Source organism: Danio aesculapii, chromosome 8 (assembly GCF_903798145.1).
Source record: "Danio aesculapii chromosome 8, fDanAes4.1, whole genome shotgun sequence".
NCBI classification, from domain to species: Eukaryota; Metazoa; Chordata; class Actinopteri; order Cypriniformes; family Danionidae; genus Danio; species Danio aesculapii.
Window position 1 is genome coordinate 52,030,912 of NC_079442.1, and position 19,878 is coordinate 52,050,789.

The window sequence follows — 19,878 nt, forward strand, 5'->3', positions numbered from 1 at the left end:
GGTTGGTGTAGATGATGTTGTAGTTATAGTTGATGCTGTAGTTGTGGTTGGTGTAGATGATGTTGTAGTTGTTGGTGTTGTAGTTGTGGTTGGTGTAGATGATGTTGTAGTTGTTGGTGTTGTAGTTGTGGTTGGTGATGATGATGTTGTAGTTGTTTGAGTTGTGGTTGGTGTAGATGATGTTGCAGTTGTTGGAGTTGTGGTTGGTGTAGATGATGTTGTAGTTGTTGTAGTTGTGGTTGGTGTAGATGATGTTGTAGTTGTTGTAGTTGTGGTTGGTGTAGATGATGTTGTAGTTGTTGGAGTTGTGGTTGATGTAGATGATGTTGTAGTTGTTGGAGTTGTGGTTGGTGTAGATGATGTTGTAGTTGTTGGTGTTGTAGTTGTGGTTGGTGCTGATGAAGATGATGTTGTAGTTGTGGTTGGTGTAGTTGATGATGTAGTTGTAGTTGATGCTGTAGTTGTGGTAGGTGTAGATGATGTTGTAGTTGATGCTGTAGTTGTGGTAGGTGTAGATGATGATGTAGTTGTAGTTGATGCTGTAGTTGTGGTCGGTGAAGATGATGTTGTAGTTGGTGTTGTAGTTGTGGTCAGTGCTGATAAAGATGATGTTGTAGTTGTTGGTGTTGTAGTTGTGGTTGGTGAAGATGATGTTGTAGTTGTGGTTGGTGTAGATGATGTTGTAGTTGTTGGTGTTGTGGTTGTGGTTGGTGAAGATGATGTTGTAGTTGTTGGTGTTGTAGTTGTGGTCGGTGCTGATGAAGATGATGTTGTAGTTGTTGGTGTTGTAGTTGTGGTTGGTGAAGATGATGTTGTAGTTGTTGGTGTTGTAGTTGTGGTTGGTGATGATGTAGTTGGAGTTGTAGTTGTGATTGGTGCTGATGAAGATGATGTTGTAGTTGTTGGTGTTGTAGTTGTGGTTGGTGAAGATGATGTTGTAGTTGTTGGTGTTGTGGTTGGTGTAGATGATGTTGTAGTTGGTGTTGTAGTTGTGGTTGGTGCTGATGAAGATGATGTTATAGTTGTTGGGGTTGTAGTTGTGGTTGGTGAAGATGATGTTGTAGTTGTTGGTGTTGTGGTTGGTGTAGATGATGTTGTAGTTGGTGTTGTAGTTGTGGTTGGTGCTGATGAAGATGATGTTATAGTTGTTGGGGTTGTAGTTGTGGTTGGTGCTGATGAAGATGATGTTGTAGTTGTGGTTGGTGCTGATGAAGATGATGTTGTAGTTGTTAGTGTTGTAGTTGTAGTTGATGCGGTAGTTGTGGTTGGTGTAGATGATGTTGTAGTTGGTGTTATATTTGTGGTTGGTGCTGATGAAGATGAAGTTGTAGTTGTTGGTGTTGTAGTTGTAGTTGGTGCTGATGAAGATGACATTGTAGTTGTGGGTGTTGTAGTTGATGCTGTAGTTGTGGGTGTTGTAGTTGATGCTGTATTTGTTGGTATTGTAGTTGTAGTTGATGCTGTAGTTGTTGTTGTAGCTGTATCTGGTGAAAATGATGCTGTGGTTGTTGATGTTGTAGTTGTTTCTGTTGAAGACACTGAAAATGTTGCTGAAACTGTGGGAGGTGGTGTTGTGGGAGTTGTAGTAGTAGCAGTGGTCAGTACAGCTGAAGGGGTGTTGTTTTGATTTGTGCTATATCCGATAGTACTTTGAGCTGTGAAAATAAAAGGATATATCAGCATTCAGATCATCTTAAGACTTTACAGGTTGTTTGCATTGTGAAATAATGGTTTTGTTAAGTGATCTGTTGAAATGGATGGAGTAGACCATTGGTTGCCAAACTTGGGGGATGCACAACTGTGATTATTATTATTTTTTAAATTGTCATTAATTTCCTGTGTGTTTTATGACAGTGTTAAGCTTTCCGACATCTTTTAGCCACTCACATACCATTTAAAATTAAATTCAGGTCTCAGCTGAATGTCGAGGATTATCTCAGAGTGGCGTTCTTCAATATTTATAACCACCTCTGAGGATAGTGTGGGCCATGAGTCACTGGCATTGTTATCTTGGGGGTTGAGGGCTGAAAAGTTTGGGAACCACTGAATTTTATAACCACGTGAAGTATTTATTTACTGATTTTTTTAACAAATTAAAGAGATGGATTTAAATCTGTAATAAAAGGATATCCAAATCAATTACAGTGCATCATTCTTATTCTATTTATATTTATTATACTTATAGTGCTTATGACAGTATCAGATTTTCTAATATATTGCGGAAGTTTTTGTCACATTATACAGTATTATAAAAAGGTTACTATAACAGTTATAATAACTGTTAAACTAATTATAATAAAGTATAATAGGCAACACCCATTAGCAAACATTAGTCAGTGCATTAAAATCACCAGAGAAATAACCAGATTTATTACAGTAAATATGATAATGTTAGTTAAAAATACTGATTTTTTAAAATAGTTAACTTCTTTAAAAAGCAAATTATGACTTTTTATTGAGTTATTAGGCATTAACTAAGAAATAAACATCACCTAGGATTAATAAATCATCACCTTGGAATTATAAGGTTCTGTCTGCGTTTTGAATGATTTTGAGATATTGAGCTTCAAATTTTTTGCAGTTGTCATTTAATAAGAATATGTCAATAAATCAATTTTGACAATGTCAGAGAGAACCTTCAAATTCTAAGGTGATGAAATATATATATATATGGGCAACGCAGTGGCGCAGTAGGTAGTGCTGTTGCCTCACAGCAAGAAGGTCGCTGGTTCGAGCCTCGGCTGGGTCAGTTGTCGTTTCTGTGTGGAGTTTGCATGTTCTCACTGCGTTCGCGTGGGTTTCCTCCGGGTGGTCCGGTTTCCCCCACAGTCCAAAGACATGCGGTACAGGTGAATTGGGAAAGGCTATGAAAAGGCTATCCGTAGTGTATGAGTGTGAGTGTGTATGAGTGTGTGTGTATGGATGTTTCCCAGAGATGGGTTGCGGCTGGAAGGGCATCCGCTGCATAACACATGTGCTGGATAAGTTGGCGGTTCATTCCGCTATGGTGACCCCAGATTAATAAAGGGACTAAGCCAAAAAGAAAAATGAATGAATGATATATATATATATATATATATATATATATATATATATATATATATATATATATATATATAATAAATTTGACATTTCCAGAGTTCTTACAACAAATCTTACTGAAATTACTAAATTAAATTTAGTTCTCTTACAAAATGTGCACCAACAAGATAACTTTATAGTAAAATACGTACAATATGGATTTTTGCTCTCAATTAAAGATCTATCTATAAATCTGGTGAGTGTTTTAAGTTATATTAAGTAATGTTTACAAAACAGAGCCCATTTGTAGAGTTTCAAATATCACAATTCGCCCATAAATATATATTTTTGTACATTTCCAGAATTCCTGAAACAAATCACACTGAAATGACTTGTAAATTTAATTCAAAATGTGCACCAAGAATACTTTAAAGTAAAACAGAAACAATATAGATTATTTACTCATTTATCTATTTACTTTATCAATCTATAAATCTTGCAAATGTTTTTTTTCTCCTTAAATTTCAAATGGGCTATGTTTGTTAACATTAGTTAGAGTTTAAAATAACAATACACCCATACAGATCAATTTATAAATCCCAATGCAGATCAATAGATCAGTTTTAAATATCCCAGTGCACCCATAAATAAATATTTTTGACATTTCCAAAATTCTCAAAACAAATCACACTGAAATGACTTGTAAATTTAATTCAATTGTTTTGCAAAATGTGCTCCAACAAGATAACTTAAACGGGAAACAGGTACAATATAGATTTTTACTCTCAATTTAAGATCTATCTATAAATCTTACAAGTGCTGCAAGTGTTTGTTTTTTGCAATATAACAGTTTTTCATAAACTGATGTTTATAAAATAGTATAGTAACAACAACAACACAACATGATGACTAAATAAGAGATTAAATTGAAAAACCAGAACAACAAATGCAATCTGCAGATTTGACAAACAATTTAAAGAATGACTCAAAAAAGGCATTTGCAGATTGTTCAAACTGTACTCGTCTGAATAGTTTATTTATAATTATAAACTTAATTGTTTTATGTTCAATCCACTTAAATTTGTAAAAAACAACACTTTAAATTATTGTCCTTTATAATTTAATTGTTTTCACAAAATTAAGTGGATTAGACATAAAATAATTATCTCTAAAAACTCGTGATGATTAAGCTTATTTCAAATAAGTAGTTTGAACAAGCAAAAATTATTTTTCAGTATATAAATATCCTTAAATAAAAATCGTGCCAGAATTCCTCAACTACACTAAAAAAAATCTTAATTAAAATGATTAATTGGATTTACTACATTTTTTAAGGGTAACTGCTTGCAAACAATTTATTTGGGCTGAATTTAAACAAACTAATTGATTTTAGTAACATTCAACTTTATTTGTTTGTTTAAATTCAGCTCATATAAATTGTTTGCAAGCACTTACCTTTTACAAACTGAGTAAATCCAATAAATAATTCAGTAGATAAGTTTAAATAATAAATAGTTATTCACAGTATTTTGAAGTGCCCATGAAAACATGATCATGCATGTTTATTATGATGATATATTATTGAATATTTTCGGATGTGATCATTACCTGTGGTTGAGCAGGTCATTGTGGCCAGCAGAAAGCCGATGAGAATAACAGCAGGAGGCATCGTGCAGGATCAGTGTGCGTGTGTGTGTGAGATCTCTGACTGTCTGACCTGCGTCTTCTCTGTGTTTTCTTATGTTATACACTGGATTGTTTCCTCATAACTCATCATGTGCTTTTCTAAGCCCCTGCCAGTAAACTGATGTCGGAGACAGATATCTACAAAAAAGAATGAAGGAAACTGGTTTTCTTTTTTTTTTGACAAAGTATTTTGTGTTTTGATCAGATTTTTTAGCTTGGGCTGTGAAACCTGGCACTGTTGATGGTCTATTTGAAATATATGAATGTTGATAGATCTTGTGGTCATTTGGTGAATTCACATTGCCACCTACAGGTTGAGTTTAGTAATTGATCATCAGGGTGAAAAATATCCTAACCTACCAAAAATATCTGTAAATTATACAAATATACGGATACAAAATAAATAATAACACAGTAATACAAAAAAAAAATAATACAAAACTGTATTTTGTGAACCATATTTTTATTTTTCCCTGTTTTTAATCACATTATTGGATCTTAATCTTTCTTCCAGCAACGTTTAACCTTGAAAAGTACAAAAAAGTGACATTTCTGAACATTTTTAATAGTTTACAGTGCTATATTGTCTGGGTTACTGTTGTATATTAGGCTACAAAAACCTTGTTATAAACTGCAGCACATTTTCTGTCATTTTACACACTTATTTCTCTATATATTATTTCTTATACACTACTTAGACAGCCACAGCCATATCACCCTGTAGCCCAAGACCAGTTACTCACTGAAGCTAAGTAGGGCTGAGCCTGGTTAGTACTTGTATGGGAGACTACATGGGAAAACTAGGTTGCTGTTGGAAGTGGTGTTGTGAGGCCAGCAGGGAGCGCTCAGCCTGCGGTCTGTGTGAGTCTTAATGCCCCAGTAAAAGTGAAGGGGACACTATACTGTCAGTGAGCGCCATCTTTCGGATGAGACGTTAAACCGAGGTCCTGACTCACTGTGGTTATCATCCCATGGCACTTCTGGTAAAGAGTAGGGGTGTAACCCCGGTGTCCTGGTCATATTCCCTCTATCAGTGCTTACTCATCATGGCCTCCCAATCATCCCCATCCACTGAATCTCTATCACTGTCTCTCCACCACCAATAACTGGTGTGTGGTGAAGCACTGGTGCTGTTGTCCTGTAGCTGCATCATCCAAGTGGATGCTGCACACTGGTGGTGATGTGAAGAGACCTCCCTCATGATAGTGAAGCGCTTTGGGTAGATGGCCATACACAATAAATGCGCTATATAACAACACACATTACATTACTTCAAACTACTATAATGTCAGTAAAAGTCACTTTGTTAAACTGTAGAGTTAAATTTTCAACATCAGAAGTTGTCAAGCAGAGATCAACATCCCATAATGCAATTCATAACTGTAAATAAACAGACTACACTTGTGAATCACATTACCAGATATTATTTTACAGTGTAGGTTTACATTGTTGTTCCTAAAATGTAAATTTGACTGCGTTGTTTTCTTCTTTTTCTTCTTTGTCAAAATTTGCAGCAATATTTGTGGCATTTCTTATAATTTTGCTGTAAAAAACTCAACAATTTTAGACATCTGAATTTATCTTTTTTGACCAGGGGACTAATGGTACCGTATCTGTAAATTAAACAGGAAAAACACAGAGAGAAACAAAGAGAAACTCATCTTATCCCTAAGTCTACTGCATCATAATTAACACCTTCAAAGCACAGTACATGATCAAAATACATCAAATTATGCTACAATCACTTCAACAATAATCAGAAGAGTCATGCTAAATATATTTATCAAATAGGAAATATTTATTTGTTCATTAAAGGCTTAATAATTGGCCTGCACCACACTGTTATACACAGCACAAAACTACAGAGCAGTTTAATGCCATCTCTCGACATGATTGGGAGTTTGTGCGATTGATAGCAATAAACTATATTTATATGCATTCTAGTAGTCTGTACTATTCTTATATAATATTATGCAAATCTAAGTTAATAACTCTGCAGCTCAGTGGGCGGGATCTTCTGAAACACCTTATTCTATTAGTCAATCTTGATTGAGGTCACAGGTTGGCCACGCCCATTACATTTTCTGTTGGAGGACAGACAGCTAATGTCAATCAAGAGTATGCATCAAAATCACAGACTACACAGAGTTTAATACTAGTAGTCGTTACATTATCAGATGGGAAATGTGGATGGTAAAACACAAGTTATTATACAGTTTCAGTTAACTTACCTTGAAGAAGACCTGTTGCTCGCCATAGCTCGCTCTTGTCACTGAGGGAGTCCAGTCCAATCGTGCGAAAATGTAATGGGCGTGGCAAACCTGTGACCTCAATCAAGATTGACCAATAGAATAAGGTGTTTCAGAAGATCCCGCCCACTGAGCTGCAGAGTTTTTAACTCGCAAAACTTTTCAACTCGCAAGCAAAGATTTTAGATCCGCAAAAAATGAAACAAAACCGAAAGCAAAATGAATGAGCACACAATGGATTAATCTGGTGGTAACTGCATAAAATGGTGATAGTTTATTTTTTGCAGTGTGCATTTTTTTAATAAATGTTTTTTTATTATTTGAAATTTTTAAATGCATTGTACCTCATTTTGGTCAAAAACTTCATATGTTTGTTTGAATAATAAAGACACAAAATTAACCTCAGCACACATGGGTTCAAAACCTTTCAACTCACAAGCAAAACATTTCAACCCGCAAGCAAAATTCTAGATGTGCAAATAATGACAGCAGAACAGAGAGCAAAATGAATGAATGTGCAATGAAAACTGTGGTAACTGCAGAACAGGACAATAGTTTATTTTTTACAATCCAAAATATTTTATTATCATTGACATAAGTTTTTTAATTAAACGTGTTTTTTATTTGAAATCTTTTATGTTTTAATTACTACGTTCTTATTTTTTCATTAAAACTAAATATTTTTGTTTGAATAATAAAGAAACAAATCTAACTCCATACTAGTGAAGCTTTCAGTTTTTACACTTACAAAGTCCGCCATGTAAATATCAAATGCACCATGGTGCGACGCGACTGACTCTTAAAGGGAATGGGAGATGAGACTCTGATTGGTTTAATGCACGTTATGCTGAAAACACACCCAGAACTCATTAAGAGAATAAGCACAACACTGTTAGACCATGCACCAGAGCAAGAGCATATTTCTCTGTCCTTTAAACATCAAATGTGGATTCGGACACACCCTTAATGCTTTTGAGCCATGTGCTTTAGACTTTGCGCTTAGATCATTAAAATAGAGCCCTAAAACTCTAAGCAAGAAAAAAATATATATAAATAAATTTAATTCTTTAAATTTTTTAAATAATTTTCTTAATTTTACACTCTAAAAGAGCCAAGTATGGACCTGTTTTGTTGAAAGGGAACCTTAAAGAATTACTGTTGTATTATTACACACACACTGTAGGTCTATAGAAAATAAAACTACTGTGCTTTTAAGAGTGATAGAAAGTTGGTATGTAGGGAAAACACTGCTAATGATGTACTAAACAAACATAGACATCCAGTTTCACATCATCAGACTCAATTCCTCTGAAATGCATGATAACACTTCCATCTGCGCTCTGACTGTCTGTGGTCAGAGGACTCTAAACATGAGACGAGAGAGAGAGAACAAAGTGCTTTAGTGAGCGGCTATACCTGCTAAATCATCCCCTGCTATGCAAATACTCGCGCACACACAAAGATATACACACGCAACATGCTACTTACTGCCATTGTATACAAAGATTTGCATCCAAAATTTGCAGCAAAGAGCATTATGAAGAACTGAACACCTCATTCAGCACAGTATAGTACAATTATTTAGCTTTATTTTATGAGTAATGCACAAAAATAAGCATACGCTGTAAAAGGCCATGAGTTGAATTTACTTCATCTTTATTTCTATTGCTCTTTTACAATGTAGATTGTGTCTAAGCAGCTCAACATAGAAGTTCTAGTGAACTGAAAATGTGTCTGTCCAGTTTTCAGAGTTAAAGTTCAGTTTAGTTCAGTTTCGTGGGTTTTAATTTTCACCGCTGAAAGTCCAAACACTGAAGAGCAGATCCACCGAAGCGTAGCTCCATACGTCCCAAGCAAGCCAGTGTAATTTAAATTTAATTTCATTTAAAGCCAGTGCAACTTTACAGTGATTTGCTTAAAGTAAAAATATTGCTTCTAAAGTGATTAATTAGTTGACTTTACTAATTTAAGGCAATTTAAATTGATTAAGTAAACGAATTATGAGCACAACTATTTACCTAAAAAATTAAGTCAGCTTAACAGTTCCGAATTACAAAGGATTTACTCACTTAATCGTTTTTTACAGTGTACAGTATAGACAGGACTCAAAAGAGTTTCATATATATATATATATATATATATATATATATATATATATATATATATATATATATATATATATATATATATATATATATATATATATATATATATAGTGCTTGTAAGTGCAATGTTTTTGTTAAACAGTCACCGTAAATAATCAGAAATCTTACACTGTAAAACCCAACAGTCAACCTTATGAAATGAAGTGTAGTTAACTCAAAATTTACAGAAAGTTAATTCTACTCATTTGAAAAGAGTTTTTTTTTCCCCAGAGATGGGTTGCGGCTGGAAGGGCATCCGCTGCGTAAAACGTGCTGGATAAGTTGGCGGTTCATTCCGCTGTGGCGACCCCGGATTAATAAAGGGAATAAGCCGAAAAGAAATTGAATGAATGACGTCTGATGATGTGAGACTGAATTAATGTATGAGAGTTTTGAACTCAGTTTTGAAGGCAATAAGTTAATTAAATACCTCATTACTTCAACTTAAATAGAGTAAGTTGACAATACTCATATCGATTAGTTTTTTTAACTCAAATGGTTTGTAGCAATCGGTTGCCTCAAACGATTTGAGTTGCCTTAACTTATTGGGTTTTTACAGTACTCAGTTGGTTTGAGTTCTCTTCATTTATAGGGTTTCACTGTGCTCATATCGCTTCATTTACTCAAATGGATTAAGTTCACAGTACTCATTTGGATTAGTTTTGAACTCAAATGGTTTGAGTTACCTTAACATATTGGGTTTTACAGTGTGGTAAAATAATTAAAGTCCAGTATATGTGCAGATGTATTCATCTCTGTTCATCTTGGCTGATTTCTGACTCAATCACAGGGTGTTAACGGCTCAATTCTTGTGACCTCAAAGGAGGAGATGTCATTATAATCTCCTCTTAAGTAGTTCTCCACCAAAGTGGCAACCTGAAAAATAAAACAACAGGAAGTGAGATAACAGCAGGTCCAGAAGAGTAAAGCTGCATGTATGTATATTCGACAAAATTCATCTTTAGCTTTGATTTTTCCCTCTAATACAGCCCAAAATTTTGGTATCATTCTTAAAGGGACAGTTGCTCTTAAAGTGCCCCAGCCATGTCACCCTGCAGCCTAAACCAGTTACTCACTGAAGCAAAGCAGGGCTGAGCCTGGTCAGGTATGGGAGACCACATGGGAAAATTAGGTTGCTGTTGGGAGTGGTGTTAGTGAGGCCAGCAGGGGGCGCTCAACCTGTGGTCTGTGTGAGTCCTAACGCCCCAGTAAAGTGAAGGGGGCGCTATACTGTCAATGAGTGCCATCTTTTGGATGAGACGTTAAACCGAGGTGGTCATTAAAAATCCCATGGCTGGTAAAGAGTTGGGTTGTAACCCCGGTGTCCTGGCCAAATTCCTCCATCGGCTCTTACCCATAATAGCCTCCCAATATCCACCTATAGCTGGTGTGTGGTGAGCACACTGGCGCTGTTGTCCTGTGGCTGCCATTGCATCATCCAGGTGGAGACTGCACACTGTGGTGGTGTGGAGAGACCCCCCTCATGATTGTGAAGCTCTTTGGGTGTATGGCCATACACAATAAATGCGCTATATAAATACACATTATGTTACATTACATTAAAGTTCACCCAAACATGTCAATTTACTCACTATTAACTCTCTGTCAAGTGTTTTCAAACCTTTATGAGTTTCTTTCTTCTGTTAAACACTACAGAAGATTTTTTTAGAGAAGAAAGCTGGAAATTTTGTCACAACTGACTTCCATATTAGGAAAAACATGTAAGTCAAGGGTTACAGGTTTCCAACATTTTTCAAAATATCTTCTTTTGTGTTTAGCAGAATTATGAAACTCAAAGTTTGAAATGAATAAATAGTGAGTAAATGATGACAGAATTTAACTACATTTTTAAAATTTACATTTCTTTTATCCCAATGCTTAAGTGGGTAAAGTCATCTCTCAGGAGGCCAAATTCATTCAAATGCTTAAATGTCCATTGGATTACTGCAACCTTCTTGTTCCTATATTTATTTTTTTGTCAATTGTCTTTTCTGTTATGGCACCCAAGCTATGAAACATTTGGGACGCTCGTCTCTATTTATAAATTCAGCTCTTAGCCATCCTCCCTATACTGCTGATTATAATGTGTATTTGTTCCATGCTCACTGTGTTTATTTGCATATATTTTGTATGCAAACATGTATAATGATTGTACTGTGTAATATACATGTAAGTGCCACAGGGCTTTTATTCTGGCCTGTGCATATGCCTGTATGACTAGCTGTTTGATTTGTTCATAATCTATTTTTAGACATGTTTTTATGGCTCAGAATAACAACAAGAACAAATCGGCAGGTTTAAAGTGGCCATGAAATGAGAAATTAAAATTCACTTGATCTTTTGATATATAAGAGCTCACAGTGTAATTAAAACATTCTGTAAGTTTTTGAACTCAAAACATTTTGGTTTTTCTAAAATCAGCTTATGTTGGAGACCGCCTGCCAAATCGACAGGTTCTGGAACTTTCTGCTCTGTGATGTAATAGAGTGGATAAGCTCCGCCTCCACAGAATATCAACTTCTGCTTCACTGCCTGTTTAGCCCGGTTAAGATGCAAAACTGTCAGCCAATCAGAGCAGTGAGCATTTACTTCTGAGTCTACAATAGGCCACACCTATTTAAACAGTGTAAATAGTACCGTGTTCTGATAGAAGTCAAAATAAGCACAGAATAGTTCTAATTTGGTGTTTTTTTTAAATCTGGATAACATACGTGCACATCACAGAAAACTACATAATTAAACAAATTAGGAATTTCACTACCCCTTTACAACTTGGATATATTTAAAGGGCCCATAGTTTACCTATTTTTTATGATTTAATATTAATATTATGGTTCTGAGTGTGCCAGTTTAGGTTCAGTTTAAAACACAATTCAGATTTGTTTATTATAATGTGTTAAAAAGTGTCATGTTGGGGGCGTGTCCACAGTTCACTGATTTAGGGGTGTGTTGCTTCACATGTAAATTAGTTTCGGCTTCCCGCCAACGTAACAAGGGGGCGGGGCCATGAGCTCACCCGCTCTGCGTTTGCTACAGAGTCTGACAGGCAGACTGCGAGAACGAGCTGGAGTGAGAGGTACAGCATTCAGTCGTACATGTACGACTCTGACACAGACCAAGCAGAGAGTACAAAATCATTTGTGTCTTTGTACAGTTTTACAGCCAACTGTGTGCTAGTTTCAAGTGCCGAGCTTGTACACAGAAACTAATAACCACGCACACTGAATTAACTTTGACTGAGGCACCGGATGCGCCGCTCGAAGCCGCGACACGGCACACCAGAAACTCTCTGTAGCGCGGCAGAAACATGAAGTGTCCCGAATCGTCGCGCCACGCATTTTTGAATTCTAAACAGGTTTCTGCAGCGGTCCGCGGCGCCCAGCCGTCGACTTGAGTGTACCCTGATAGAAACCTATGTTTAGAACTCTAAAACGCATGCTAGTTAAGATCACAGGGAGCTTCTGGGATCGCGAGAAATGCAAACGGCTGAAGTATAAGGTAGACTCAATGAGAAGTACACATGTTTGCAAACCTACCTAAAGATACAACCAATAATTCCGATTAGAGCGATAATGTGGAGAATATTGATCTTGTGTTGAGCCCAATGAGCCTTGCATCTAAAAATAGAGCTAGCGTGTTCCTTTAGTGATATCGCTTCGACTCACGCTGAAAATGGCAGACGTGAATCAACAAACTGAGGATATGATGACGCGCCTGTCAATCAATGTTGGTGGGCGGGGGGACCGCTCTCCTACGTAAAGTTGCGGTCGATTTGAAAACCGCTCTAATTGGTCCACCGTTTTTTATGTTGTTAAATTGAAAAAAAAAGCACTGGGTGTGCTTATATCACCCCAATATGACAGTCTATACACCATACATGCACATATGTCTGTCCAAACAGCTTGAAAAGTAGATTTTTTACCATAGGTGCCCTTTAAAATAGGCATTCACCAAAATGAGTGAAAAATTGTGGATGCACCTGGCCAAAACTAAAAAAGTTTTGGAATAATTATTTAGCATTTTATTTATGCATGCTTTGCTTTTCTGGTGATCATTCATTCATTCATTTTCTTTTCGGCTTAGCCCCTTTATTAATCAGGGGTCGCCAGAGCGGAATGAACCGCCAACTTATCCAGCATATGTTTTACCCAGCGGATGCCCTTCCAGCTGCAACCATTCACTGGGAAACACCGATACACTCCCATTCACACACATACACCACAGACAGTTTAGCTCACCTAATTCACCTATACCACATGTCTTTGGACTTGTTGGGGAAACCGGAGTACCCGGAGGAAACCCACACAGGGAGAACATGCAAACTTCATGTTCTTGCTGTGAGGTGATTGTGCTACCCACTGCGTCACCTTGTCGCCTTTCTGGTGTGCATGTGGAGTATTTTAACTATTTTGAAATTAGCACAGGCTAGTCAGCGGTTTGCACCACTTGTCTTGCATTTTGTTCAGGCACACTTATCTTGCATGGCACAAGCCATTGCATTATCAACAGCTGGAGAGAGAGTGAAACTAACGCGCTGAACATTGCCGTGCACTGTGCATATGCTCTGATGTTTTTCTCTTTTGGAAGAAAATTATAAATGCCATATATGGCCGATAATTTTTGGGGTTGGGTATCGTTTGGGGTTATTTTGATACCAGTGCTAAATCGATATTTTTTAAATGGTACCGGTGCCAAAACGGTGCCTGAACCGATACTTTAGAGCCACAAAATTATTTGACAAAAAATCTATATTTTAATTATTATATTTGAATAATATAAATATATATTTATAATAAGTTTAAAATAAACATCAATTCATATTTTATATTTTTGAATAACATAATATATTTCTTTTGATTATGTGTTTGTTAGCATGAATGCAAGATTTGCATTATGCTATTAACATTACATTAGCTTACTACTAACCTGTGGAAAGGCTGTCATCAAAATCAGGGAGCACCTTTTTTCTGGGTTTGGGGCTTGTGTCTACTTTTACATGGACATCAGTGATCTAATGATTTGCCTTATTCTGAATAAGACAATATTATGATTCAGGTGTTTATATGAGCTGCTTTTTGAATGTTACATTCATGATTCCCAGTTACATGTTATAGCACATAGATCCATTAACGTCATTGTGTCAACAGCCTATAAATGTTTCCTCTGCAGTTTGTGTCTGTGGTCCTTTAAGATAATCAAAAATCACTGTTTATGTGGTAGACCCTTAATCAGAGTATTGTCTTAATCGTATTAAAATCAGAGTATTGGTGTCCATGTAAAGGTACTCACTGAAAGTGCCAGATGATGTCACGAGCTGTCAAAGACAATCCTTTAAGTTGACTCCATGAGTCCTCAAATTTCATAAGTTTGACGTGTTTCCCCCTTACACGCAACTTTTGTAAAGCATCTGCTCCATGTTGGTGTGTTAGAATCCTTGCTTGTAAAATATAGCCATACTTTAGAATGCTTAATTTAAGCAAATTAGATGAACGCGACCAAGCGTGTTGATGAAGGGAGTCACTCACCGCATGCACCGTACTGCGCTTTGCCTTCTATAAGCAACAAGTACAAACGCCTGACATCGCTGACATCCGAATCCCTCAAAGCTGTTTCGACTTAAATATTTAGAGATGGTGTGACACAACGCGTACTTATGTGTGCCTTTGATGCACCCCTTGATGATTCTTATGTTTTTGACGCAGCACCAGTGGCACCGGAATTAGACACCAGAATTCATATGCGGATCGGTCCGGTGCATACCGGTTACAAAGGTTTCGGTACTCAACCCTAATCCCTAATTTAAAAAGCTTGATGTATTTCTGTAATCAAGCAGTTCAGAACCTAAATTTAGAGCCTAAAATGAATGCACATGTAGTGTGTAGTCAAGGCTGGAACAAGCTGAACTGATGCTCTAGGCACTGACGAAAGTGTCTCGGACGAAAAGAAGGGGGGGGTGACACGGACGCCACTCTTACCGCCTAGGTTGCCTCTTTTGACGTGCCGGACTATACGAACTATACTATACGAACTTAAACAGTGAAAGAGACAATCCTCCCACCTGACGCAGTGCAGCCTGACGCTCTTCTTCAGTGGATGAATCTTCAGCCAAAACCTCCACCTCCAGATTAGTCAGTATTGTAAGAACATCTGTACAATGCAGAGTGAATGTTAACAGTGCTGGTAAAACCTGACCTACATTAACACACACAATTTACAGATGTATGTGAATTACCTTTGGGAAAGCCTGTGGTAGAGTCGAATGGAGGTGGCGCTGTGGAGTTGATTTTAGCTGGTGTTGTAGAATTGAATGAAGCTGGCGCTGTGGAGTTGATATTAGCTAGTGCTGTAGAGTTAAAAAGAGGTGGTGCTGTAGAATTAAATGAAGGTGGTGCAGCAGAGTTAATTTGAGGTGGTGCTGTAGAATTAAATGAAGGTGGTGCTGTTGAGTTGATTTTAGGTGGTGCTGTAGAGTTGAATGAAGGTGGTGCTGTAGAGTTGAATGAAGGTGGTGCTGTTGAGTTGATTTTAGGTGGTGCTGTAGAGTTGAATGAAGGTGGTGCTGTTAAGTTGATTTGAGGTGGTGCTGTTGAGTTGATTTTAGGTGGTGCTGTAGAGTTGAATGAAGGTGGTGCTGTAGAATTGAATGAAGGAGGTGCAGCTGAGTTGATTTGAGGTGGTGCTGTAGCATTAAACAAAGTTGGTGCTGTAGAGTTGAATGATGGTTGTTTAGTGGATGTTGTGGTGGTTGCACTTGTCATTGCATTGCCCAAATTGACGGTTGCACTTGCTGTAGTAGGAGTTGTGTTTGCCATCCCATTAGTCACATTTCCTGACATGTTAAGTGCAGCGGGTGATGTAGTAGGATTACTTGTAAACTGAGCTGTGAAATACAAAAGCCATCAGTAATCAGAGAATCTAAAGCATTTACAATTTGACGGATCTCTTCAAAATCTAATTCAGTGCGATCACAGGTGTGTCTAAATCTATACAGAAACTTTATTACAATCTGACATAGTTAAAGGGACAGTTCACTCCCAAAAAAGTCCATTTTCTCACCATTTACTAACACACAAGTGGTTCAACATGTTTATGATTATCTTTTTCTGTTGAACACAACAGAAAGTACTGTATATTGAACAATGTTGTAAAAAACAGACATTGACTACACTGAAAATGGAAACCAATAGTTGTTTATTACAGCATTTTCAGCATATTTTCATGACTGAAATGAACTAATCAGGGGTGCGTTTCCGAAAACCATCGTTAGCCAAGTAAGGTCGCAAGTTCAGTCGTTACAAGCATAGTTCGTTGATTTGTCGTTTCATAAATCCGTCGTTCCAACGAACATCCGCAAACTGTGTCGCAAACTTGTATGCTTGCAGCTACACCTCTAGATCTGTAGTTAGAAACATAGTTCCTGCCTGTGTTCTATTCTCAGTTATCCCCCCTATGCCCTATTCATTTAGAACATTCTGACATTTAAACTTGGAATGATTTAAAAATAAAAAAGCATTAAAGTCATCACTCTTAGGTGTAATTTGCTTTCAGTGTATTTTTACAGTTCAGTTTTAGCGATCTTCATGTTTACAGTTGTGCTCCCTTCGCAGTGCACTTTGAAAACATTGATGTAATTGTTTTTTTTTTTTTTTTTAAGATTTATTTTTGGCCTTTTTGCCTTTATTAAGCAGATAGGACAGTTTTACAGACAGGAAGCAAAGTGGGAGAGACAGAGGGAGTAAGGTCAGGAAATGTCCTCGAGCCGGGATTCGAACTCGGGACGCCCTGAAGTGCTACTGCACCATATGTTAGCGCGCTAACCACTAGGCTATTGCACTGACCATTGTTGTCATTTTGAATATAGCCGTGGCTCATGACAAAGCTATAGGTGACATATTATTTAAAAGCGGATTTACTTTTCATCTCCAAAGCTTGTGAAAACAAACAAACAAAAAACTTGGCATACGTTAATGCTTTTAATTTATAGTAGGTTATTTAGTAAGTATCTGTACTGTAGATGACATGGGCCTGCTGATTAGAAGATTTCCGCAGTGGTTTGCATGTGTCTGTAAAAGTAGACTTTTCAAAAAATAAATAAACAATATCCTATGTAATAATAATAATTATCATCATTAATTTTATTAATATTATTATTAAAGTATGATTTATTTCATTTCCTAATAAATAATAAATATTAAATTTCATTTTTTAAATAAATCGCCTCATTTTTTAATTTATATAATTTATAAATGAGATTAGAATACGTGTTAGCTTTTGTAAGTGATTTTCCCTCGGTTTCACAAACAAGGTTTAAGGCTAGTCAAGATTAAATTGCATGTTTACACTGTCTCAACTCAAAATAACTTGCGCTGAGATGTCTTAAAATACGTCAGTGTCCTTTTTTATCTCCAGGTGCACACCAGTAATATATTTTTCTAAGGCCATTTTTATAAATGTGGCTTAAATAGCCTAATTTAATTTAGGCCTAGTCCTGGCTTAATCTAAACCCTTTGTGAAACTGGGCGTTTATGTTTTAGAATAGAATATGTAATGTTCTTAATATTTGTAGAGGAAACACAGGCCCTGTATCTGCCATTTATTTTAGTTCATATGGAGAACGAGTGCATGTTTTTACCAAAACTAATGTTTTTTTTTATACGTGTGCATGTAAAACTATATAATTTGCACAAAGAAATGATAGGGTTTTTCTCTAAAGAAGTAGTTCCTTCACCCCGTTTAGAGCATCATTATAAGTGTTTTACGTTATAACTAACGTGGTTCAAGCGATGGATCTGCGACAGAGAAACTATGGGTTTTGGGAAACACTCGTCACTACATCGTTCTTTTCCCAACCGATGCATCATACTATTTCAGTTCAGCCGCGAGTTATAGCGTTGTTTGGGAAATGCACCCCAGAACTCTGCCGACACAGTTTCAATCTACTAGAACTTCTATGTTAAGCTGCTTTGACGTAATCTACATTGTAAAAGTGCAATAGAAATAAAGATGAATTGAACTGAATTAATATTCAGCAGAAGAAGGAAACTCGAACAGGTTTAAAACAAATGCAGTATGAGGAAACGATGACAGAATTTTCATTTTTGAAAGAACTATCTCTTCAACAGTGCATCTGTTAATATAATTAAGCTTTAATATAATATTAGTATATATATTAATATTACCTGTGGTTGAGCAGCTCATTGTGGCCAGCAGACAGCCGATAAGAATTACAGCAGGAGCCATCATACAGGATCAGTGTGCGTGTGTCAGATCTCCGCCAGAAATTTTCTGATCTGCATCTTCTCCTTTCTGTGCTGTGGATTGTTTCAAGAGAACAGCCCTCTGACTTCACACACAGATGTCTGATATAGATAATTCAGAAACATATATTTTTAGCTAGTGTGCATGACTGATCAAACACCGATTATCCTGAAATACTGGTTTCCTTTATGATGCTGCTAAAATATCTGAATGTGTGATAAAGATTTCCAGGTTGTGACCGTGTGCATGACTTTACATTACACTCAGAGAGTCCTACACACAAGCAGGAGACTTAAATTCTACTGTGAAATAAAAAAATAGCTAAATAATCTTGGTAAATGTATGCTTATTTCCGTTTTAGTTGAGATTAAATATAAAATACTTTGATTAGATTGGATCAAGATGAACTCATGTCATGCCAAACCCATGCAACTTCCCTCCAAAACAAAACGTGAGATTAAAAATGTCCTAATTATGACGCTTTTCTCCATTTTGAGGCTCATTTTGTGGAAAAGTTCCATGAAATAAGCTTCAAAATGAGGAAAATAATCATAATTACAAAATTTAATTCTAATTTTAATTTCTAATTACAACTTGACGATACTATATACAATTTACAGTGGTGTGAATAAGTGTTTGCCCCCTTACTCATTTATTTTGTTTATTGCATGTTTGTCATTTTCGATAACTTGCAATAAGTCCTTTACATCGCTGTGGATAAATTTGGGCCCACTCACCATTGTAGAAATGTTGTAATTGAGTCACATTGGAAGGTTTTCTAGCATGAACCACATTTTTAAGGTCATGCCACAGCATCTCAATTGGATTCAGGTCAGGACTTTGACTAGGCCACTCCAAAGTCTTCATTTTGTTTTTCTTCAGCCATTTAGAAATGGATTTGTTGGTGTGTCTTTCTCCATAACACAAGTTCGCTTCAGCCTGAGATGACCAAGATATTCTCCTTCAGGATATTTTAGTACATTTATTCATGATTACGTTTATTATGTCTTTCAGATCCTGACGCAACAAAACGGTCCCTAGATCATCACACCGACACCACCACATTTCACTTTTGGTATGATGTTTTTTTTTTGAAAAGGGTCATTACTTTTAATTAATTTATTATTGCTTTTCTTTCTTTATAACAACAACAAACAAAAAAAAAAGTATTATGTAACACAAACTTACAGCATAAATGGTTTTGGAAATTAGCTAGGACAATATTCATTCATTCATTCTCCTTCGGCTTAATCCCTTTACTCATCAGGGGTCACCACAGCGGAATGAACCGCCAACTTATCCAGCATATGTTTTACACAGCGGATGCCACTGAGCGACCGTGCTGCCCCGAAAGAAAAATAAAGACAAATAAAAAAGATATAGCTGCTGTACACATACACAAGACAAATACACACATACATATAAAAACTATACATTAAACAAAAATATTGCTGTGATTTCGTGTGATACAGACAACTACAGCTATGATAACTTTATCACAGGAATAATTTGCACTCTAA

The 19,878-nt window shown here is 36.4% G+C and overlaps 2 long non-coding RNA genes across 2 annotated transcripts in view; one reads left to right on the forward strand and one right to left on the reverse strand.

Annotated features, from left to right (window-relative positions):
• The window catches only part of LOC130233917 (uncharacterized), a 31,147-nt gene that overhangs the window by 8,510 nt on the left and 2,759 nt on the right, over positions 1-19,878 (forward strand). The window contains exon 2 of the long non-coding RNA XR_008838252.1: positions 19,373-19,433. This is a non-coding gene — a long non-coding RNA (uncharacterized LOC130233917). The remainder of the gene's footprint in view (positions 1-19,372; positions 19,434-19,878) is intronic.
• LOC130233916 (uncharacterized) lies at positions 9,180-15,605 on the reverse strand. Its single transcript, XR_008838251.1, has 3 exons — positions 15,333-15,605; positions 15,159-15,247; positions 9,180-9,976 (listed from the first exon to the last, which is right to left on the reverse strand). It is a non-coding gene; the product is annotated as an uncharacterized LOC130233916 (long non-coding RNA).